This window comes from Notolepis coatsorum (genome assembly GCF_963971535.1).
Source record: "Notolepis coatsorum genome assembly, chromosome: 10".
NCBI lineage: Eukaryota > Metazoa > Chordata > Actinopteri > Aulopiformes > Paralepididae > Notolepis > Notolepis coatsorum.
In genome coordinates, this window is record NC_140174.1 from 46,983,234 (window position 1) to 47,008,338 (window position 25,105).

General features: G+C 44.8%; 1 protein-coding gene across 1 annotated transcript in view; it reads right to left on the minus strand.

Moving 5' to 3' along the window:
- Positions 1-25,105, minus strand: part of pgs1 (phosphatidylglycerophosphate synthase 1) — a 104,530-nt gene that overhangs the window by 34,680 nt on the left and 44,745 nt on the right.

Consider the following 25,105-nt stretch of genomic DNA (forward strand, 5'->3'; position numbering starts at 1 on the left):
AAAATCAACAAAAAACTATCCAGAAAAGAACAAAAAAAGTTAAAGTTTGCAAGATAAAACAAACAAACAAAAAATCAACAATCAACAACAACAAAAAAAAAGCTAGCGCCATCTCGTGGATTAAGCGATGGCGCAGAATGAGTTAATGTGTACTCGTCACACCCCTCGACAGCCCCATGCCTTAAACAACAAGCAATCCCCAAACAATTATTATTTACATTTTGTCATTTAGCTGACACTTTTATCCAAAGCGACTTACAAGTTCTGTATGACAAGTCAGCAGGAAGGGTACAACTCTATCAGCTGAGTAACAATGTTCATCAAAGTGTTGAAACTTGAGTGTTGAGTGCATAGTAGTAGACATAGTATATTAGGAAGAGTGCATGATCGTAGACAGTAAGAAGGTTAGCATTTCTTTTTGTAGTTTTTTCAGATATTGATTGAAGAAGTGTGTTTTTCATTAATTGTGCCACAGCACAGGAGACAGTATCAACCCATGTGCTCACAACACCGGTTTGAATGAATCTACAGGTGTGTAAAATACATTTCATATTAGCACAACATGAAACATGTAGCGATAGAGCTGCAGAAGTCGTAAAGGAGTTAATGAGTGGCTTAGGCAACTTTGAGTATGGAATGAATATGCAAGGAAGGTGCATATGTGGTTTTATGAGGTGCTGTTGACAACTGATTATAGTCACCCTGCTGTTTCTTGGAAATACATTTGCTGATCTTTCCAACGTTCTTTGTTGACAGACGGACTCGTCAAACTCACCACGAAGGATTTTCGTATTTTAAATATAGTAGGATATCACACTATGAGCTTCTATATCCAACTAGTTTTTTCAGGTATTAACTTAAAGGAACACGCCAACATTTTGGGAAATTCGCTTATCGTCTTCTCCAGAGAGAGACACGAAGATAGATACCAGTTTCCTCTCTCTGCGTTCAGTAGAAAGCTATCTGGCTGCATATTGGCCTAGCTTAGCACAATGAATGGAAGCGGACATGACTGGTTAGCCTAGGCATTGTCCAACTAACACCTCTCCCGAAGGCTAACCGGTCATGTCCACTTCCATTCATTGTGCTAAGCTAACATGCAGCCAGATAGCCTTCTACTGAACGCACAGAGAGGAAACTGGTATCTATCTTCATGTTCCTTTAACAGCTACAATGAATAACGTTAGTGAACAGAATACAGTTCTCTGCACTGTGTTTCTACATTCCCAGCTTCAGGGTCCCAGACAACCATTAACTGAAATAAATTGTGGAAAAATAAGTTCCATAAGTTGTGGAACAATGTGTAAAAATGTGGGTGATTTTGCGCGAGCTCCCACGCACGCGCCCGTATGCGGATGCGTATGTATATCTCGGCGGGGGGCACGACTCAATGCACTTCCATCAGCGAAAACGTCGGGAAAAGGTCGAGGCACAACGTGGAAAAATCTCTGCGATTTTGCGCGAGCTCCCACGCGTGCGCCCGTATTCCGATCCGCACAATAATATTCACAGGATCCCAATTCACCGGATCGCCTCGCCAATTCTCCCTTCAATTATCCCCTCCCCTGTCTCGAACGTTGCCAGACTATGCCTCCCACTGGTCGGCTGCAGTGAGGACCACGCCTTGCATCACGTGTCCCCTCCGGTACACGAGGAGGCAGCTGTCGCATCTTTTCACCTGTACAGCGCGATCTCTGAGGCGAGGAGTAACGCGTGGGAGGCTCACGCTGCCCCCGTTACTTCCTGATTCTGCTGTACAGGCACACCAACCAACCTGTAGGAGTCGCTGTCCACAACGTCCAATCCCCACCCACCAGCTTTCCCACCCCTAACACTGCCAATTGTGTTAGTATGAACGACCAGCCAAGCTGGTAGCAACGCCAAGAGCTGGGCTCGAACCCAGCATCTCCTGCGTTAGTGGCGAGCGCCTTGCCCACTGCGCCACTTAGACACCCGGTATCCCCTGAATGTCTTATTTCAAAATACAAAGTTTCCAAATGAACTTTTGGATTAAACCAAGTTGTGTAAACCAGTGGTTCTCAAACTGTGGTACGCGTACCACTAGTGGTACTTGGTGGTACTGCTGGTGGTACTTGAAAACATTTACAAAAAAGCAATTTCTTTTACTATTTCTCTTATTTTTTTTTTTTTACTATTTTTCTTTTTAATAATTTTTTAAACATAACATCAAATTAGACACACAGGCATTAACAGTAAACATCCAGTAAACACTTTTTTTTGCAGTCAGGCCACTGAACTTAGAAGCAGGCCAGGCCAGTGTTTCTGGTTGCGGTGGCGCGATAGTTAGGACTGTATGTCCTTTGTTTACAAATTAGATCCGCACCAAAAAGGGTAGTGTGAACGCAGACCAAAATCAAACAATGTATCATTTTCACATTTGGTCCACCAGAAAGACTATCCCCGGACTTTCAGGTGTGAACACGCCCTAAGTGAATTATCATGCGACTTCAAGGGTGACCATATTAGGGCTGACCTTCGAATTTTTTTTTGGCAATCGAAGCTTCGGGGCCGAGCTTCGATTTTAATTCGAAGCTTCGAATTAATTTTTTTTAATATATATATATATATATATATATATATATAATTTTTTTCTTTTTTTTATATCTTATGTTGTGGGACTTGTACAGCACTTTGGTAAACTTTGTTGTTTTTAAATGTGCTCTATAAATAAAGTGGATTGGATTAATGAATTAAGTAGCCCCTTTCGTGACTGTGACGCAGCCAACACGGCTGTGTGATTTAATTCAAGGTGGATCGCTGCTGTCGTTTGAACAACTTCAGATTTCATGGGAACTACCAATCCCCCAAATCAAGAATGTTTAAGATGAATGAAGTAAGATTTTGATTATTTGAAATATGGCCCGTGTAGACTAAACTATGCACATAATTATGTCAGTCTACAAGGTCCGGATTCTACATGGTCCGGCAATGTAGACCTTGTAGACTCCACTACAGACCAATTATCAGTGAATGTTCATGCATTTTTAAGAAGGGCTACTTCCACAAAAAAACAAAGAACTCACCAAAACATCTCAGTAGCACCTTATCTAAATGTTCTATTTCATATATGGAGATTCATATTTATTTATGTATTGCATGCATTTCTACATTTTATTTCCTATTTTGTTTATTCATCCCAGTATCTTTCTTTCTTATGTGTGGAATTCTACAAGGCATTTACATTCACATTTACATTTACCTGACGCTTTTATCCAAAGCGACTTACAAGTTCTGTACGACAGGTCAGCAGGAAGGATACAACTCTATCAGCTGAGTAACAATATTCATCAAAGTGTTGCGTGTTACAGTGTAGGTTAGTTTATTAGGACAAGTGCATGACAGTAAGGTTAGTTAGGGTTAGATTTTTTTTATTTTATTTCAGATAATGGTTGAAGAAGTGCGTCTTTAGTCGACGGCGAAAGATTGGACGGGATTCGGCTGTCCTAACTGGGGTAGGTAGTTCATTCCACCATTGTGGGGCAAGGACTGAGAATAGGCGTGTAGGTGGTGTATATGTGTTTGAGGATGATATCCTTCAAACAGGCAATAGTGATGATATAGTTTGGGCAGTGCTGAGCTGGGTTCCTTTCCTCCAGTGTATTTGTCCCCCGGCCCCACCCAATGGCCCCATGCACACACACACCGAAATAAAAAAATAAAAAAATAAATTTAAAATTTAAAAAACGTTTGAATTTTATTTTTTTATTTTTTTTAAAACTTCGATTTTTTTAATGTTCGAAGCTTGTGCCATCGAACGAAGCTTCGAAGCTTCGAAGTATTTAAGACAGCCCTAGACCATAGTGATTTTTTTTAAAGAGGACACTCTGCCTTCAGCCTCAAGATACCTAATGATACTCGAAGTTTACTCAAAGATGTCTTATCATTTTAATATATTTAAAATATGCCTCCTCTGTATGGATATGGACAATTATTGTTTATATTATTTTATAACAAAATAATATCTCTCTATAACCAAAGTTACTCAACATGCTGTATTATGCCTGGGGCGTGGCTAGGCGAGCAATGGAGTAGTACGCTTTTTTGTTCTCGCTCCCGTCGAGTCTCTACTTTTTGTTGTTTTATCTTAATTTAATAAGCTTACGGATTTACATAACTTAGTGAATCTTACTCAGGGTACATTTGTTCAAACCGTTGGTCATTTTTTACACGGACAGATGGCATCAAACCTTCGCAAATACGGATACGTCCCGACTACAAGTAGGCCTGAGAAAGCCTCGGGTTCCGCCTCTGGGCCACCACCGACCACACCGTCAAAGATGGCCGGCGTGGATACCACAGCCTTAAAGACGGAGATTCTCCTCGCGCTGAAATCCGAAATCGCAGAGATAATACAATCGGAATTGAAAGGTGCACTTTCCAAAGAGTTCGACCTTATCAGAAATTATTTGAAAGCGATAAAGGAGGAAATGCGAAGCTGTGTAGCGACACTGCGTGTGGACATGAACAAAATGGAGGTTGCGGTTAAGGACGTGGAGGGTGGTCTCTCGAGGTGGTCGGACGAGGTGGCAACGCTACAAGTCACAGTCGAAGACCTAAAGACGGAGATGACTGGTCTCAGGGGAAAGTGTGACGACATGGAAGGAAGGATGAGGAGGTGTAACGTGAGGATACTTGGAGTAGCTGAGACGGACGGCTCAAGTTCCACTGCATCGGTCTCAAAGCTACCGAGAGACGTGCTGCAAATGGACGATGAAGTGCTGGTGGACCGCTCACATAGAGCACTGGGGCCGAAGAGGCCAGACGGGAAGCCCCGTGCTATCGTGGCTAAACTCCACTATTACCAGGATTGTGTCGAGGTGTTGAGACGGGCGCGCGCTGAGGCTCCATTACAGGTCAACGGAATGTCTATTGCAGTTACCCGACTAGGCCACGGGCGTCGCGAAGGCCAGGGCTGCGTTTACGGAGGTGAGGAAGATATTACGCGGCTGTGAAGGCATCCGATACAGCATTCTTTTTCCAGACCGACTTCGCATCACGCACGGGGGGAAAGAGAAAGAGTTCACCGATGCAGGGGAGGCAATGAGCTACGTCAGAAAGAACATTGTGCACGCAGCGGCGGGTGAGACCACATAGAAAGAGAGATGTATCGGTGTGTACGTGCTGCTTATGATGCATACACACACATACATAGGATCATGTGCACGCAAATGCACGAACACTGAAGGGCATATGCCCAGGTACACACCCATTTGTAGACGCATGGACACACGCACACTCCCACACCTCTTCCAATTTATTTTATTCTATATCACCCAATCAGGCACCCTTTTTTGTGTTTAACAGGGCATGTGGCAGGGCCTCAGAACAATGACAGACTACAAAGGAACCCCCCTCAAACTGAACAGTGACATCTCCTTAGCAAATGATCTCAACTCCTTCTATGCGAGGTTTGAGGCTGTGAATAACAACACCAGCCTACAAACCACGGCAATGGGGGGGGGGGGGGTCTGCTGATGGAGACTCAGTGTTCAGGGTAACAGAGCATGAGGTGAGACGGATCTTTAAAAAAGTGGATATCAGGAAGGCAGCAGGACCGGACGGCATCCCCGGCCGCGTCCTAAAAGTCTGTGCCGACCAACTGGCCCCGGTATTCACTGACATCTTCAACCTGTCCTTGGAACAGGCCGTCATCCCCACCTGTCTGAAGAAGTCCACCATCATCCCTGTACCCAAAAAATCTACGCCCGCTTGCCTCAACGACTACCGCCCTGTAGCCCTCACCTCCATAGCCATGAAGTGCTTTGAGAAGCTAGTGAAGGGCTACATCTGTTCCTCCCTCCCCATCAACCTGGACCCTCTGCAATTTGCATATCGCCCCAACAGGTCCACGGAGGACGCCATAGCCCATGTGCTGCACACAGCAGCATCACATCTGGACAAGAGGCAGGGGAACTATGTGAGAATGCTGTTCATCGACTACAGCTCAGCATTCAATACCATAGTCCCCTCCAAACTCATAGCCAAGCTCAGGGACCTGGGCTTGAACTATGACCTGTGCCAGTGGGTCCTAGACTTCCTGACGGGCAGACCCCAGGTGGTAAGAGCCGGCAACTGCACCTCCTCATCCATCACGCTCAACATAGGGGCCCCCCAGGGCTGTGTTCTGAGCCCCCTCCTCTACTCCCTGTACACACATGACTGCGTAGCACAGCGGAACAACAACACCATCATCAAATTTGCTGATGACACAGTAGTGGTGGGCCTGATCTCTGCCAACGACGAAAGGGCCTACCTGGAAGAGGTAGAGAACCTGTCACAGTGGTGTCAGGAGAACTGCCTCTCCCTGAACGTCAGCAAAACAAAAGAGATGATTGTGGACTTCAGGAGGTCGGGGGTCAAGGACTACAGCCCCCTCAGCATCGACGGGGCACCAGTTGAGAGAGTGAACAGTTTCAAGTACCTCGGAGCCCACATATCCGAGGACTTGACATGGACCACACACATTGACAGTGTTGTGAAGAAGGCACGACAACGCCTCTACTTCCTCAGGCGCCTAAGGAAGTTCCAAGTCAGTCAGAAGATCCTTAGGAACTTCTACTCATGTACAATAGAGAGCATCCTGACCGGCAACATCACCTCCTGGTTTGGGAATAGCACTGCACAAGACCGTAGCAGACTACAAAGAGTGACACGTTCAGCCGAACGCACAATTAGAGGGGGGCTTCCCACCCTCCAGAACATTTACAACAAGCGGTGCAAGGGGAAGGCTAAGAGAATTATTAAGGACTCGAGCCACCCGAACAACTGCCTCTTTGAACTGCTGCCGTCAGGCAAGCGATACCGGAGTCTTATGGCGAGCACAGAAAGACTCAGAAGGAGCTTCTATCCCCAGGCCATCAGGCTGCTAAACGAACAATAATCGCTAAACGAACAATAATCACTATGCAACAACCATCAAATGCACACAGCACACACACCCACACGCACACACTCACTCAAACAAACAACACACTGCAGCACCCACTCTCCACACTTTAGATCACACAAACACACTTACACTTTATATTTATTGATAAAGGATTTGCACTACAACTCGTACACCTACTGTGAATTGTACCTAAACTGCACCTCGTCCATTTATGCCTTGCACTATATAGTATTGTATATTAGTACACTGCACAGTATTGTATATTGTATGGTAACTACGTCTACGAACATTGTACATATGTCTAAACTGAACACTGTGACCTCTTTTTTTACTTCTAATTTTTACTATGTTTTTATTTCATACTTATCTTGTCATGCACAGTCTCTGGAGCGCAACAGTAAGAAGCATTTTGTACAAAAGTATTCTGTACTTCTGTATGACAACTATTAAAGAAACTAAACTAAACTAAACTGTTGGTTGCCCTTGCTCGGGAGTAAGATGTTTTGCCTTATTTCAGGGCCTGCTTGATGTGAGGTTGTTAATGTTAATGTATTATTGTTATGCTTACCGTTCACCGCTGCCACCTATATTACCCTACCTGATTGGGTGTATCCCACTGGACAGCTGAAGACCTTATATAATACCAAGATCTGAGTAAGGTTTTTTTTTTTACTCTTATTTTTTACATTATTATTTTCTTGTACATTCAACTTGTTGTACATTGTACATGCTTAACTGATCAGACGTCTGTTTTGCTTTTCACCTGCAGTTGTGCTGAGCTCTCTATAGGTTCCAGATGCATGGCCTCTCTCAACTACTATGATCGACACGGGTGATACCATGGGGCTGGAAGGGTGCTCTGTCAATTTTGTGAGTTGGAATGTTAAATCACTCAACCACCCAGTAAAGCGTAAGAAGGTACTTAAAACAACTCAATGCAGACATAGCGTTTTTACAGGAGACGCATTTAAAAACTGCGGACCATGCTCGACTGGGGGGAGGATGGGTGGGACAGATGTATCACTCCAACTTCCACACAAAGGCCAGAGGAGCAGCCATTTTGATAGATAAAAACACGCCATTTACTATGTCAAGTGTAGAGGCCGACCCTGCAGGGCGCTATATTATAGTGGTGGGGAAACTGCATTCATTTCCGGTCATTTTGGCTAATATCTACGCACCAAACTGGGACAACCCTACGTTCTTCACCAGCCTTTTTTCCCGCCTACCGGATATGACCTCGCACCATCTCATCCTTGGCGGCGACATGAATTGTGCACTCTCCCCGGTGCTGGACCGTAGCTCGCCCAGGAAGGCCCCCCAGTCTAGCTCGTCCCGTGCAATCCGGCGCTTTCTTAACTCATATGGGGTAGCTGACATGTGGCGGTTTCGTAATCCTACATCTAGAGGATACTCCTTTTTCCCCCCGGTCCATAATACCTTCTCGCGCATAGACAGCTTTCTCCTGGATAAGAGACTCCTTCCCCTCGTAACCAAATGCGAATACGGAGCGATAGTTATCTCGGACCATGGTCCCTTAGTTATGAAAATGAGTATCCCGAATACAAGGCTCGTCCACCGCCAGTGGAGACTCAACCCGTTGCTTCTGTCGGAGGAAGCCTTCACAAGCTTCATCACCTCGGAAATTACATTATTTCTCGACATTAATAAGACTCCGGGAATGTCTTCTTTAACCATTTGGGAATCACTGAAGGCGTACTTAAGGGGACAGGTGATTTCATATTGCGCCAACCAAAAGAAGATAAACACGGCACGCCTTAAGCAACTGACGGACGAGATTTTGGAGCTAGATAGACTACATTGCCACTCTCCATCAGCCGACACGTTGAAAAAACGTATATCGCTGTGAACTGAGTTTGACCTCCTGTCAACGCGACAGGCTGAGTACCTCATTACTAAAACGCGACAGGGGTACTATGAACATGGGGAGAAGGCCGGACGGATACTTGCCCATGAGCAGCGACAAAGAACTGCCAACCAGTCCATCCCCACTATCAACGACGAGCGGGGCTCAAAAGCCACTGACAACCTTAAAATTAATAAAAGCTTTAAAACTTTCTACCAATCGTTATACACCTCGGACTCGCAAGTGGGGCCCTCCACGCTAGACGATTTCTATAGGACCCTCCGCGTCCCGACAGTCGACCCAGAGAGGGCCGCAGATCTGGAGGAGGAACTTACGGTTGCAGAGATTACGTCAGCGATTAGATCTATGCAGAGTGGCAAGTCCCTGGGGCCAGACGGTTACCCTACAGACTTCTACAAAAAATTCTCAACCCAGCTGTCTCCACTGCTGCTAGCCGTATTTGACGAATCATTCTCGACAAATTCTCTTCCTCCGACCATGAGCCAAGCTGTTATCTCCTTAATCCTTAAGAAAGACAAGAACCCCCTGGAATGCGGCTTGTTCCGTCCAATTTCCCTCCTTAACGCCGATGTCAAGGTTCTCGCTAAGGTTCTGACCCGTCGTCTGGAGGGGGTTCTCCCCTCGATTATCTCGCCGGACCAAACAGGCTTCATCAAGAATCGGTACTCTTTCTTTAATATCAGACGCCTCCTAAATATCCTGTATAGCCCCTCTCCACCCGCAACACCTGAGGTGGTCCTCTCCCTTGATGCGGAAAAAGCGTTTGATCGGGTGGAGTGGGACTATCTTTTCCACGCTCTGGAGATGTTTGGGTTTGGCCCTAAGCTCATAGCTTGGATTAAAATTCTATATACGTCTCCGATGGCCGCCGTTCGCACCAACAACAATCTATCCACCTACTTTGAACTCCATAGGGGTATGAGACAGGGATGTCCTTTATCTCCACTCCTTTTCGCGATCACAATGCACTGCCCTTGCGCTGGCTCTGAGGCAGAATACCGGTATCAAAGGGATCATACCGGTATTCTCTGCAGCAAAACTGCAGAGTTACTGTATTGCCCTGTATTTTACTGTCGTACACTTTTACTGTTATGTAGACTGTTCTGTTTTGTGTTTTTATGTTTACGTGTGATGTATTGTGTACATGCACTTTTATTATGTTCTTGTGTGATGTACCGCACATTTTATTGCTGTCTGATGTTTTCGGGTGTTATTGCTGTCATCTTGGCCAGGTCTCCCTTGCAAAAGAGATCTTGTATCTCAATGGGACTTCCTGGTTAAATAAAGGTTAAAAAAAAAAATAAAAATCATGCGCGCGGGCTCGGTGCATAAAGTCTCGCTCTACGCGGACGACATGTTGCTGTACATATAACAACCCCAATCGAGTCTTCCTCGGTTGATGACCCTACTTGCGGACTTCGGCAAAATATCCGGATACAAAATCAACATTCAAAAAAGCGAACTGATGCCCGTCGGCACCTCGGCGGATCGGATACCTCTGAGCACATTCCCGTAAGAAATTAGCCCTAAAAAGTTCAAGTACCTCGGGATATGGATCACGCATGAACATAAGGACCTATATATGGCTAACTATCAACCCTTACTGTCCAACCTGGCGAGAGATATTGAACGTTGGGACCCCCTGTCGCTATCCCTGGGTGGGAGAATCAACACAATAAAGATGAATGTATTGCCGAAATTTCTATGTGTTTCAGAGTCTTCCAGTCTTTCTGACCAAAACATTCTTCTCCAAGATAAACAACCAGATATCTTCCTTTATCTGGAACAAAAAAATGCCCAGGATCAAAAGATCTATGCTGCAGAGACCCCGCGCAATGGGTGGGATGGTGCTTCCAAACTTTATTTACTACTACTGGGCAGCAAACATAAGATCGTTATTATACTGGGTAAGGGGGGAGGACACAGCCCCCTGGTGGACAGTACTCGAGAGTGCGTTGGTTAAATCCACCTCCCTATCTGCCTTGTTATGTGCTAAGCTCCCGTGCACACAGCCCATATCTAGCTTTACCTCGAACCCAGTTGTCATCCGCTCGATAAAAGTGTGGAACCAATTTAGAAGAACCTTCTCCCTCAGGGAACTATCACTGGCTGCTCCGATCACAAGAAATCACATGTTTGTCCCATCAACGATGGATAAGGCCTTTGACAGTTGGGTTGGGAGTGGAGTGATTACGCTGTCTGACCTCTATATAGACGGCAACTTTGCCTCCTTTGATCAGCTAGTACAGAAATACAAGATCCCTAGGTCACACTTCTATAGATACTTGCAACTCCGGAGCTTCGTAACTTCGAACTCGGACTGCTACCCAGTGTGCCCTCCGGCCTCCCTTTTAGACTCAATCTTGAACTGTAAACTGATCCAGAAACAGGCTAGCAGAATTTATGAACTACTTAATAGAAGCAACTCGACACCTTTAGACCTCCTCAGGGGCAGATGGGAGACTGACTTAGGTGAACCAATCACAGAGGTCGCATGGGACAAGATAATATAGGGGATTTTCTCCTCTTCCATTTGCCTTAAACATGCGGTTATCCAATTTAAAATTGTACACCGACTGCATTGGTCTAAAGACAGGCTCTCTAAGATATATCCCGCCATAGACCCTCTATGCGACCGCTGTGGACAGGCTCCAGCCACTCTGCTCCACATGTTCTGGACGTGCCCAAAGTTGCACAACTACTGGCAGACCATCTTTGACACCTTCTCTAAGATATTTGGAAAGGAAGTGGAGCCATCACCATATATTGCGTTGTTCGGAGTGGCCCCAGCGGACATCCACTTTAGATGGTGGGAATCTAGAATGTTGGCCTTCTGCTCACTTTTGGCCAGAAGGCTGATACTATTCAAATGGAAGGACCCGGGACCACCTGTCTTCGGCCACTGGATGAGAGAGGTCATGTATCATATTAAATTGGCAAAGATCAGGTATACTATCAGAGGCTGTACCGAAAAATTCCACAATATTTGGGATCCTTTCCTAACTTTCTTTGAGGGTATGGAAGCGGATAATGTGACGGAGGCGATCTGACTGGCTTCCCTGGTCTCTCAGCTTGTTACGGTTTATTTTTCCTATTATGTTCTTACTTTTCTTCTTCTATATCTGCAGAATACAAGGGATATGCGACTGCTGTCGGGTGATTTAAAAGCTAAAAGGAAAAACAATGATTAACAAACGATCTAAGATATTGTAGAATGATTTTGTCTGGTATAGGGGTGGGGGGAGGGAGGGAGGGAGGGAGGGCCTTATTTTATTTTTATTTTATTTTGACCCATGTGGGACCACCTGTAAAAACAAAATCTCAAATAAAAAAACCTTGATAAAAAAAAACATGCTGTATTATGCCTAAAGTAATCTATCTGACAAATCTCAAGAAAATAACTAAATCAACCTATGACAAAATAATATATATTTTCAAGTCTTACTGGACAAAATAAATAACAAGAAAAATATGAAGTAATGTTCTAAATAATACCTCTTCTGTATTAGAAAATCCAGCTTTAAAAAATATATCTTTAAAGCTGGATTTTCTAATACAGAAGAGGTATTATTTAGAACATTACTTCATATTTTTCTTGTTATTTATTTAAAAAAATATATCTTTAGCCCCACATAGACTGAAGGACATAGCATACACTAAACTACCAATCAAGCACTGTGAACGGAAATTTGGCCTCATAATTACCCATGCGATCCGGATATGGCGTGAAACCCAAAAAAAATATCCTAACCCACAAAAATGGCACAATCATACTCCCTTATTCAATAACAATGCACTCAGATGGTGGAGGTAAACGGTACCCTATCCCCCCCCCCTCACAGTAAGCTGTGGTGTTCCACAAGGAAGCATACTAGGTCCGCTACTGTTCCTAATTTATGCAAATGACATGTCGTCAGCTTGTGACTGCAACTTGTTCCTGTTTGCGGACGACTCAGCCCTGCTGGTCTCTGACAAGAACAAGTTACAGGTTGAAAAAACCCTCAGCTCAGAACTAGGCAAAATCTGCATATGGCTTGCTGATAACAAACTATCATTACACATGGGCAAAACAGAGTACATTCTCTTCGGTTCAAATAACAAACTCAGCAAGACCGACGGCTTCTCAGTTACAGTGGGTGACAATATTGTCACAAGGAAAGAAGATATTACCTACCTGGGTTCCATCCTAGAGGCAAATTTTTCCTGTGACAAAATGGCATCCAATGTAATAAAAAAAGTCAACCAACGAACTCGATTTTTGTACCGGATCTCCTCACTGGTAAACAAGAATACCCTGAAGACTCTAGCAGGAGCACTCATTCAAGGGTACTACGACTATGCTTGCACCTCATGGTACCAAAGCACCTCAAAGGCGCTAAAAACAAAATTACAAACATCTCAAAACAAACTGGTCAGACTACTGCTTGACCTTACTCCTAGAACCCACCTCACCCCTGCCCACTTTGACAACCTAGGATGGCTTAGAGTAGACGACAGAGTACAGCAACTTGCAATGGGCCTGGTCTACAAGATACACTACACGACCAAGGTACCCATGTACATGTCAAAATACTTCCCAAAGGTCAGTGAATACCACGATCACAACACCAGAGGGAGCTCCACAAATCATGTTAAACCCAGATTCGGCTCAAACAAGGGACTAAACACGTTTCGCAATTATGCCACATCAATGTGGAACGCCCTACCCAAAGCTGTAAAGGAATGTGAATCACTACCCACTTTCAAAAACACTCTCAAAAAACACCTAAGGGAGACTGCAACTCGAAACTGGCCCCTGTAAATGTCCGAACACAACCCCCTCCAATGTACAGTAAATTACCAAGTATGGTCTTGTCAATAATCCAATGTACAGTTTTGTTTGTACAGTTGTACAGTGTCCCCCACCCACCCCTCCTACCCAACCCCCCCCCCCCCCCCCCACTCCTACCCAACCCCCCCCCCCCCCCCCACCCACCCACCCACCCAACCACCTCCAATGTACAGTCCCCCCCCACCCCCACCTACCCAATCCAATGTACAGTTTCTACGTCAAATGTATATACTCTTTTTTTCTGGACTCTTTTTTGTATCACAAACAGTACTGTAATTGCAAATCTGGTATGTCATAAATGTATAGATGTAGCAGTACTGTCTATCTGTATGTCATGTATGTCATATATGTTACGATGAATTGAAAATGGGGGACCCTGATGTAAACAAGACGAAAGTCTTTCTCTGGTCTGCATCCCCTTAACAATTGTATGTATTGAGCTGTACTGTACCCATTCTGCAATCTGTTAATAAAGTTTTCAATCAATCAATCAATCAATCAATCTTAATTGAAAAACGACCTATAAGATTCCCTATATGGGAAGAGCAAGGCATACACTCATTAGGGGATGTTTTTAACAAACAGGGTTTTTGTAGTTATGGAGAAACATGCAAAAAATGTAATCTCACCATGTCCACATGGCTTTTTTACATACAGTTACGGCTATGTTTGAAGTCTCACGGTGTTCCATTAGACATACCAATTGAACACCACAGATACCACAAATTCTTCTATGAAAGAGAGACATCGAGAGGTTTTGTTTCAGATTTTTATCATCAATTACTAACGTCCTTGTATGAAACCCTCCAACTAGACTCTGTCTGGAGGAGGGATATACCAGACCTGGAAAGGGACTTTGATTGGCAAGGAGCCTGGGCAAATGTCCGACTTACATCAAGGAACCCGGACCATCAACAAATCAATCTTAACTATATTCACAGGACATACTTGACTCATATAAGACTGAACAGAATGGGTCTTAAACAAGACTCCAAATGCTCCCAATGTACAAACGGGGACGAAGGGACATTTATGCACATGTATTGGGACTGCCCACCAGTTAAGACATTTTGGAAAGATGTGACCCAACAATTATCAAAACTCGTATCTTGGAATATACCTGTACACCCCTCTGTATTACTATTGAATGATGTTTTTGAGTTTGCAGTAAATCCACAGCTAAAGAGATTGGTTTTATTGGGTATCACAGTAGCTAAAAAGCTCATTGCATCACGCTGGTTTCAACCGGGAAAAATGTGCCGGAAAGTTTGGTTTCTTACATATCTCGATGTGATTTATCAAGAAATATCTACAGCAAGAATTCTGGGTCTCAATGAATCCAAAATGTCAATGTGGTTAGAAGTGGTGGAGAGAATAAAAGCTAGCTTATAATGGTAGTGTCTGGTTAGGAGCGAGGGATAATGGAGGTACTATCCAAAGAGGGGTCCGGGAGGGGGGGGGTTAGAGCAGGAGCATATGTGTGTAGGTTTTTAGATAACGGGTATTAGGGGTATATCCTGTATAAGACATTGGTATAAATGGTAATTTCGTTGGATATACACTGTATATTAATGCTTGTGTATCTTATCGTGTGTTGTCATGTTTGTTTATATGTGTTTAAAAAAAAAATATATATATATATATATATATATATATCTTTGTATCTTTTCAATGTAATGTAAATTATAAAACAGTAACCTCACAAAGATACTAATTTAAAAGTGCACTATGCAGTTTCGAATTTGTACATTTGCATAACTTGCAATTAGTGTACAAAACTAATTTATTACAAACATAATCCTTAGAATGATTGTATCATAACAAGCATCTTATCAAACCAAAACATCATTTTGAGGCATCAAAATAGTTTTAAATTATTTTCTTTCTCTCTCTGTATAGCTGCATACTTCAATCAATCAATTCGGTCAACTTTGCCATCAAACTCTCGCCCCGCACAGCTTTGTTTGTAATGTTTTTCTGTGTCCATGTGAGCTTTGAGATCGCCAGCACCTTTATTAGACACAGAAACATATGGTCAAGCTTTGCACGTGTTGCACTCCACTCCGCTTCCAATTAGTCTCGACCGGGACGCGTGAAATGCCTTCTACAACGCTGTTCCAGTTCCGCGTTGCCGGTTTGCGCTCTGATTGGCCGAGCGCGCGCATGAGCATGAGCCGCGACTTTACACTCTCGCACTGTGAAGCGCCAGCGGGGCGATGCGGTGGTTTCTCCCCGGCTTCCGTGCGCCGCGCTGCTGCCGGCTTGACTCGGTCCAGCTCCAGCAGCAGCGGCCGTCTTCCGCCTGCGGTATCCTCCCAGAGGAATATTTTTAAATAGCAAGAATTATCGACTGGCAACTCTGTGCTCATCAGACCTGCAGCTGCTGGTACTGTATGGAGAGAGAGGCACACAACAACAGACAGACAGCTCAGTGATTGAAACCGGCTGTCTGTCTGTTGTTGTGTGCCTCTCTCTCCATACAGTACCAGCAGCTGCAGGTCTGACGAGCACAGAGTTGCCAGTCGATAATTCTTGCTATTTAAAAATATTCCTCTTCTTCTCCCCCACTACTCCTCCAACGGGTGTTTGTGCGACCATCTCGACCTGAACAATGGGGGATAAATGGATAATAATAAGAACGAGATACCGCAGGCGGAAGACGGCCGCTGCTGCTGGACCGAGTCAAGCCGGCGGCAGTGCGGCGCACGGAAGCCGGGGAGAAACCACCGCATCGCCCCGCTGGCACTTCACAGCACGAGAGTGTAAAGTCGCGGCGCATGCGCGCGCTCGGCCAATCAGAGCGCAAAACGGCAACGTGGAACTGGAACAGCGTTGTAGAAGGCATTCATGCGACCGGGACGGTAAATTGGGAATTTTCTCTGCAGTTCATCTGTAATGTACATTTTCGCATTGTGAGCAGAATCAATGCTGGTCGGATCTTTCCGCTTCCTCATCTGTTGTCTGTGTGAGCGCGCAGTAGCGACGCCCACAAGGCACTGAAAGCGGGGCTTCTCTGGGTAACGTCACACGCAACAGGGTATCGTAGTATTCGGTGCAACGCGCCAGTCAATTTAACTACATGCATATTTTACGTTTCTGTGCGCAACAGATTTCAGATGTGCGCAGGAGCGTTTTGCCATGTGCGTGCGCACGGGCGCACCTTAGAGGGAACATTGGGTGTGAGGGGGTGTTTGGACATTTACGGGGGCCAGTTTCGAATTGCAGCCTCCCGTAGGTGCTCTTTGATCCCATTATACCATTCTGAATAATGTTTTCGCAAGATGATTTCCAGAATGTATTGATTTCATAGAATGTGTGAAATAGGCCTATAATTAAAAACAATTAAAATACACTAAACTGGTAAAATAAATACTTTTGAAATGTAAAAGAATAGATCTAAAATGCTGATAATAAATCATATTCAGCCTATGGATTTCCTACATACTGCACGACACCTGTTTGAGCTGCAGGATGAGGCGTGCTTGTTTCTTTTTTTTTTTCCACTTTTTCTCCTTATTTTTCGATTTCTTCTCCCATCCAAATTTCGTAATTCCAATTCTTCCCTCCCCTGTCTTGAACGTTGCTAGACTATGCCTCCCACTGGTCGGCTGTAGTGAGGATAGGAGCCTTGCATCACGTGTCCCCTCCGGTACACGAGGAGGCAGCCTGTCGCATCTTTTCACCAGACAGCTCGAACTCTGTGGTGAGGAGTAACGCGTGGGAGGCTCACGCTGCCCCCGATACTTCCTGTTTCTGCTGTACATGCGTCACCCAACCGACCTGTAGGAGTCGCTGTCCACAACGTCCAATCCCCACCCACCGGCTTTCCCATCCTCTAACACTGCCAATTGTGTTAGTATGACAGCCAAGCCGGTAGCAACGCAGAGAGCTGGGCTCGATACCAGTATCTCCTGCGTTAGTGGCGAGCGCCTTGCCCACTGCACCACCCAGCCGCAGGCGTGCTTGTTTCTGATGGAGAATGCGTCCCAGCTCGCTACCCACCTCCGATGCCGACTGGATATCAATTGAGGGGGAATACACACAGCTATCCGCCATTTGGATCTACCTACCTATTCGAAAAAACATTATCTGCACTGACATATAAAAAATAAGTACAGATCACGTCTGAATGAATGTGGAGGATGATCTCCGAGTCGCTGTCTCCAGACTGCCGCCTGCCCAGACTGAACTTGTTGTGCTTCAAGCATATGCCCATCCATCTCATTAGGTGAGTTGAACATTAGCCTTCTAAATGAAACGCGTGGCACTATATGTATTCATTTTATGGTTGTTTGATTAGTGTGTTATTTTGTGTAGTTATTGTGCGTGTTAAAAGCCTCCAATGCATATGTGTGCGTGTGAACGTTTGCATGTTTCAACCACCTCCAATAATAGTCGCGGCTCTCTGACACGTTATTTCGGGGGGTCGTGGCCTGAAAACTTTGGGAACGATGTATTTATATATTACATGATACCTAAGCGCATACAGTACATATATCCTCATAAGTATCTATTAATTCGTATCAATTAGATACTCTTTGGGCTTGTTTTTATCTACTTATTCTGAAAGAGTTGAAATAATCATTTTCGCTAGCAAGATCTCATTCGATTATTCATTCGTTAAGCCTATTGCCAGCAGGCACATTTAAATAAATATAATCTGATTGATTGGGGTAATGAGGGACTTAAAATTTGCCTATAGATATGCATTTAACTGGTCGGCGATATATTCTACAATCTGTTAATAAAGTTTTCAATCAATCAATGCCGTTAGAAAATCATGGTTTTCTGGGATCGACACCTCCCCCTTTTCAGGTAAAACGGCCACGCGCAATTATCCTGATTACTGAAGTCTAATCCGATTACTGGTTCGAATTAACGAGACCGAATCAGCCTTCTAGAAACCAAGATAGCCTGACTTCAATCATCGGGTTAATTTAAGCTGGCTAATGGGACTTTTGATCAACTTAGTTGAACTAGGTACGGGGAATGGGGCCCTGGTAGGGGTCAGTAGAATCGAATCATGCATGTTGTCAACAAGCCAAATTTGTATTCTTGTGCGAGTGTGCTGCAACATCTAATTAACCTTCTTTAGTGTTAGAGCCAAATGTATGATTTTGAAATTAACTATTATGAATTATTAATTTTTATTATTGGTATGAATGAAGTCATGACTTATATAAATAATGGGTTTTGTGATCATGTATTGTTGTGATTATTATATTTTTGATAAGCTAATTATGGAGATGCCAATTTGGATGCATGTGGCTAATTTTCTAAGCCAGTGTTCTAAAAAAATTTGGTATGTAGCGACACGGTTTTTTAACCGCTGCAGAGCAGCCTATGTTTTTGATTGATTGATTCTACAATATGATTTCGCCGTCAAATGGTAAGATAAACATTTCCTAAAGTTCATTGTGGGGATTATTGGAATCCGAAGATCTGCAAGGAAAATCTGAAGGAAAATAAATGTCAAATATAAAATCCAATCGGTGGCTAGGCGAGCAATGGAGTAGTACGCTGTTTGTTCAAGCTCCCGTCGAGCCTCTACTTATTTTTATTTTATCTTAATTTAATAAGCTTACTGATTTACAAAACTTACTCAGGGTACATTTGTTCAAACCAATGGTCATTGTTTACACGGACAGATGGCATCAAACCTACGCAAATACAAATACGTCTCGACTCCAAGAAGGCCTGAAAAAGCCTCGACTTCCAGTTCCGAACTACCACCGTCCACACCGTCAAAGATGTCCGGCGTGGATACCACAGCCTTAAAGGCGGAGATTCTCCTCGCGCTGAAATTGGAACTCGCAGAGATAATACAATCGGAATTGAAAGGTGCACTTTCCAGAGAGTTCAACCTTATCAGAAATGATTTGAAAGTGATGAATGAGGAAATGTGAAGCTGTGTAGCGGCACTGCGCATGGATATGAACAAAATGGAGGCTACAGTTAAAGACGTGTAGGGTGGTCTCTCGAGGTGGTCGGACGAGGTGGTAACGCTACAAACCACAGTCGAAGACTTAAAATCAGAGGTGGCGGGTCTCAGAGGGAAGTGTGAGGACATGGAAGGAAGAATGAGGAGGTGCAACGTGAGGATAATTGGGGTGGCTGAGTCGGTCTCAAAGCTACTGAGAGACGTGCTACAAATGGATAATGAAGTGCTGGTAGACCGCTCGCACAGAACACTGGGGCCAAAGATGACGGACGGGAAGCCTCGTGCTATCGTGGCTAAACTCCACTACTACCAGGACTGTGTCGAGGTTTGAGCCGGGCGCGCGCCCAGGCTCCAATACAGATCAACGGAATGACTATTGCAATCTTCCCTGACTATGCCACAAGCGTCGCGAAAGCCAGGGCTGCGTTTACGGAGGTAAGGAAGCTACTACGCGGTCGTGAGGACACCCGGTACGGCATTCTTTTTCCAGCCCAACTTCGCATCACGCACAAGGGAAAAGATAAAGAGTTCATCGATGCAAGTGAGGCAATGAGCTACGTCAGAAAGAACATTGTACACGCGGTCGGGTAGGCTACCTTTGGCACACACAATGCTAGCATTCTTTAGAAAAGAAGAATAAAGGATTCTTGAGATGCTGTTTTCTCTGCACATCACTATAAACTTTTTCGATCAGAAAGGGGAGATACTCGGATATTTGTGTGTTATATCTGTACCGTACAGATGTTGTGAATGATGTGCCATCTTGTCCCCAACGGGTTACTGCTTGCTAGAAGGCCACTGTAAAATCTGCTAATTAACAATCTAGTGTAATGATCCACCTACTCAGTTTCAAGAATTTCAAGAAACGTGCTGCTTATGATATGCGGGTGATGTGAACAATGTATCATATTAACTTCAACAGGACAATATATGTATAGAGGCTACTGTAATGTCTACTGTGTGATCACTAGGGATGGGTACCTTTTTTCTGTACTTTAGTCTAAAAAAATGTACCTACCTCAGTCAAAAATAAATAATCCAAACTTCAAATAACTACAATTTCGATTGTTTTCGGCTTGCCATTGCTCCGACTGCTTTGTTGTTGAATCAAGTCAAATCCTAGGTAAGCATATATTGTGCGTGTGAACGTTGACATGAAAAGAAAAAAGGTAAAAAAACTTTTTTTTTCTTTTTTTTTTGGTATCTCACTTGAATCGATACTCGGTAGTACCGACGTGTTTCAGTTCGGTACCTTAAAAGTACCGAATTCGGTACCCATCCCTAGTGATCACCTATGTGTAGCATCATCTACCTAGCATTGAGAGGACGCCACTGGATACCATATATCAAGCTAAGTGACTCACCAATCTCCAGCAAATTCATTGCCCTCTACTTATGATGTACAGGTGATGTGAACAGTGTATAATTTTGGCCCCAATAGGACAATATGTGTATACACATACAGACATATAAATATGTACACACACGCTCACACCTATGATGACGCACGTGCTCGCACACCTAATGGATGCACTATCTATAGGTTCTAGACGTACCACACACGCGCATGCACAGACACACATGTAGACACACATACACGTTTACACATTATACAGATACGGGGGCATGGACCCACACACTCACACCTACACACCCATACGCTTACACCCTGGCTGTGTCCGATACATCCATGCACACGCACACATAGGTTCACGTGCATACAACTGCACGAACACGGAAGGGCATGCGCCCAGACACACACCCGCGTATAAACATGTTGACACACGCACACTCACACACCTCTTCCAACTTACTCTATATCACACAACCAGGCACCCTTTTGTTTTTGTTTTTTGTGTCTAGCGGGGCACGCTGATCGCCCCTGCTAGGGAAGAGGTTGTTCTGCCTTACTTCGGGACCTGCTTAATGCTTAATGTGATATTGCTAATATACGGTTATGCTTAACGTTTACCGTCGCCACCTATATAATTTTACCCGGTTGGGTGCATTCCACTAGACAGTGGAAGATTCTATATAATACCAAGATCTGAGTAAAGATTTTTTTACTTTTACTTTTCTTTTCTTTCCCTTTATTATTATTATTATTATTATTATTATTATTATTTTTATTTTTATTTTAAGAGGCTCGACGGGGGTCTGAGCGGCAGGCTCTATAGATGGAGAACCTCCAACACAAGCACATTATGTGTGGATTTGTTTCTGAGGGGTGCTTTTATGGGTGTCAGGGGGGGGGTTACCAGACTTGTACATTCAACATGCTTAATTGATCAGATGTCTGTTTTGTTTTTCACCTGCAGCTGTGCTGAGCTCTCTCTAGGTTCCAGATGCATGGCCTCTCTCATCTACTATGATCGACATGGGTGATACCATAGGGCTGGAAGGGTGCTCTGTCAATTTCGTGAGTTGGAATGTTAAATCACTCAACCACCTAGTAAAGCGTAAGAAGGTACTTACACATTTAAAACAACTCAATGTAGACAGAGTTTTTACAGGAGACGCATTTAAAAACTGCGGACCATGCTCGACTGAGGGGGGGTGGGTGGGACAGATGTATCACGCCAATTTCCACACAAGGGCCAGAGGAGCAGCCATTTACTATGTCAAGTGTAGAGGCCGACCCTGCAGGGCGCTATATTATAGTGGTGGGGAAACTGCATTAATTCCCGGTCATTCTGGCTAATATCTTTTTTTTTTATCCACTTTTTCTCCCATTTTTCTACATTTTCTCCCATCCCAATTTCGTATCATCCAATTCAACCCTCCCCTGTCACGGACGCTGTTTCTTGCCGCCCACAAGCCGGCTGCAATGTGGACTAAGTCATACATAGCACAAGTCCCCTCCGGTACTTGAGGTAACAGCAGTCGCATCTTTTCACCTGCGCAGCTCGATCTCTCAGTGGCGAGGAGTAACGCGTGGGAGGCTCACGCTGCCCCCGACACTTCCTGATTCTACTGCGCAGGCGCACCAACCGACCTGTAGGAGTCGCTGTCCACAACGCCCGATCCCCACCCATCAGTTTCCCACCCCCTAATACGGCCAATGTGTATTAGTACGGACGACCAGCTAAACTGAAAGCAAATGTGGAGCAATGTGGAGCTCGAACTGACGAGCCCAGCGTCTCCAGCATTTCGTGGCGAGCGCCTTGCCCACTACGCCACGTAGCCGCCCTCATTCTGGCTAATATCTACGCACCAAACTGGGACAACCCTTCGTTCTTCACCAGCCTTTTTTCTCGCCTACCGGATATGACCTCGCACCATCTCATCCGTGGCGGCGACATGAATTGTGCACTCTCCCCGGGGCTGGACCGTAGCTCGTCCAGGAAGGCCCCCCAGTCTAGCTCGGCCCGCGCAATCCGGCGCTTTCTTAAATCGTATGGGGTAGCTGGCTTGTGGCGGTTTCGTAATCCTACATCCAGAGGATACTCCTTTTTTTTTCTCCGATCCATAATACCTTCGCTGCGAACTGAGTTTGACCTCCTGTCAACACGACAGGCTGAGTACTTCATTACTAAAATGCGACAGGGGTACTATGAACATGGGGAGAAGGCCGGACGGATACTTGCCCATCAACTGCGACAAAGAATTGCCAACCAGTCCATCCCCACTATCCTCGACGAGCGGGGCTCAAAAGCCACTGACAACCTTAAAATTAATGAAAGCTTTAAAACGTTCTACCAATCGTTATACACCTCGGACTCGCAAGTGGGGCCCTCCACGCTAGATGATTTCTATAGGACCCTCCGCGTCCCGACAGTCGACCCAGAGAGGGCCGCAGATCTGGAGGAGGAACTTACGGTTGCGGAGATTACGGCAGCGATTAGATCTATGCAGAGTGGCAAGTCCCCGGGGCCAGACGGCTACCCTACAGACTTCTACAAAAAATTCTCAACCCAGCTGTCCCCACTGCTGCTAGCCGTATTTGATTAATCACTCAACAAATTCTCTTCCTCCGACCATGCGCCAAGCTGTTATCTCCTTAATCCTTAAGAAAGACAAGAACCCACTGGAATGCGGCTCGTTCCGTCCAATTTCCCTCCTTAACGCCGATGTCAAGGTTCTTGCTAAGGTTCTGGCCCGTCGTCTGGAGGGGGTTTTCCCCTCAATTATCTCGCCGGACCAAACAGGCTTCATCAGGAATCGGTACTCTTTCTTTAATATAAGACGCCTCCTAAATATCCTGTATAGCCCCTCTCCACCCGGAACGCCTGAGGTGGTCCTCTCCCTTGATGCAGAAAAAACGTTTGATCGGGTGGAGTGGAACTATCTTTTTCACGCTCTGGAGAGGTTTTGGTTTGGCCCCAAGCTCATAGCTTGGATTAAAATTCTATATACGTCTCCGATGGCTGCCGTTCGCACCAACAACAATCTATCCACCTACTTTGAACTCCATAGGGGTACGAGACAGGGATGTCCTTTATCTCCACTCCTTTTCGCGATCGCAATGGAGCCCCTTGCGCTGGCAGAACACCGATATCAAAGGGATCATGCGTGCGGGCTCGGAGCATAAAGTCTCGCTCTACGCGGACGACATGTTGTTGTATATATCACAACCCCAAACGAGTCTTCCTCGGTTGATGACCCTACTTGCGGACTTCGGCAAAATATACGGATACAAAATCAACATTCAAAAAAGCAAACTGATGCCCGTCTGCACCTCTGTGGATCGGGTACCTCTGAGCACATTCCCGTTTAAAATTAGCCCTAAAAAGTTCAAGTACCTTGGGATATGGATCACGCATGAACATAAGGACCTATATATGGCTAACTATCAACCTTTACAGTCTAATCTGGCGAGAGATATTGAATGTTGGGACCCCCTGTCGCTATCCCTGGGTGGGAGAATCAACACAATAAAGATGAATGTATTGCCGAAATTTCTATATGTGTTTCAGAGTCTTCCAGTCTTTCTGACTAAAACAATCTTCTCCAAGATAAACAACCAGATATCTTCCTTTATCTGGAACAAAAAACCGCCCCGGATCAAAAGATCTATGCTGCAGAGACCCAGCGTAATGGGTGGGATGGCGCTTCCAAACTTTATTTACTACTACTGGGCAGCAAACATAAGATCGTTACTATACTGGGTAAAGGGCGAGGACACAGCCCCCTGGTGGACAGTGCTGGAGAGAGCGTTGGTTAAATCCACCTCCCTATCTGCCTTGTTATGTGCTAAGCTCCCGTTCACACAGCCCATATCTAGCTTTACCTCGAACCCAGTTGTCATCCATTCGATAAAAGTGTGGAACCAATTTATAAGAACCTTTTCCCTCAGGGAACTATCACTGGCTGCTCCGATCACAAGAAATCACATGTTTGTCCCATCAACGATGGATAGGGCCTTTGACAGTTGGGCTGGGAGTGGAGTGAGTACGCTGTCTGACCTCTATATAGACGGCAACTTTGCCTCCTTTGAACAGCTAGTACAGAAATACAAGATCCCTAGGTCACACTTCTATAGATAATTGCAACTCCGGAGCTTCGTAACTTCGAACTCGGACTGCTACCCAGTGT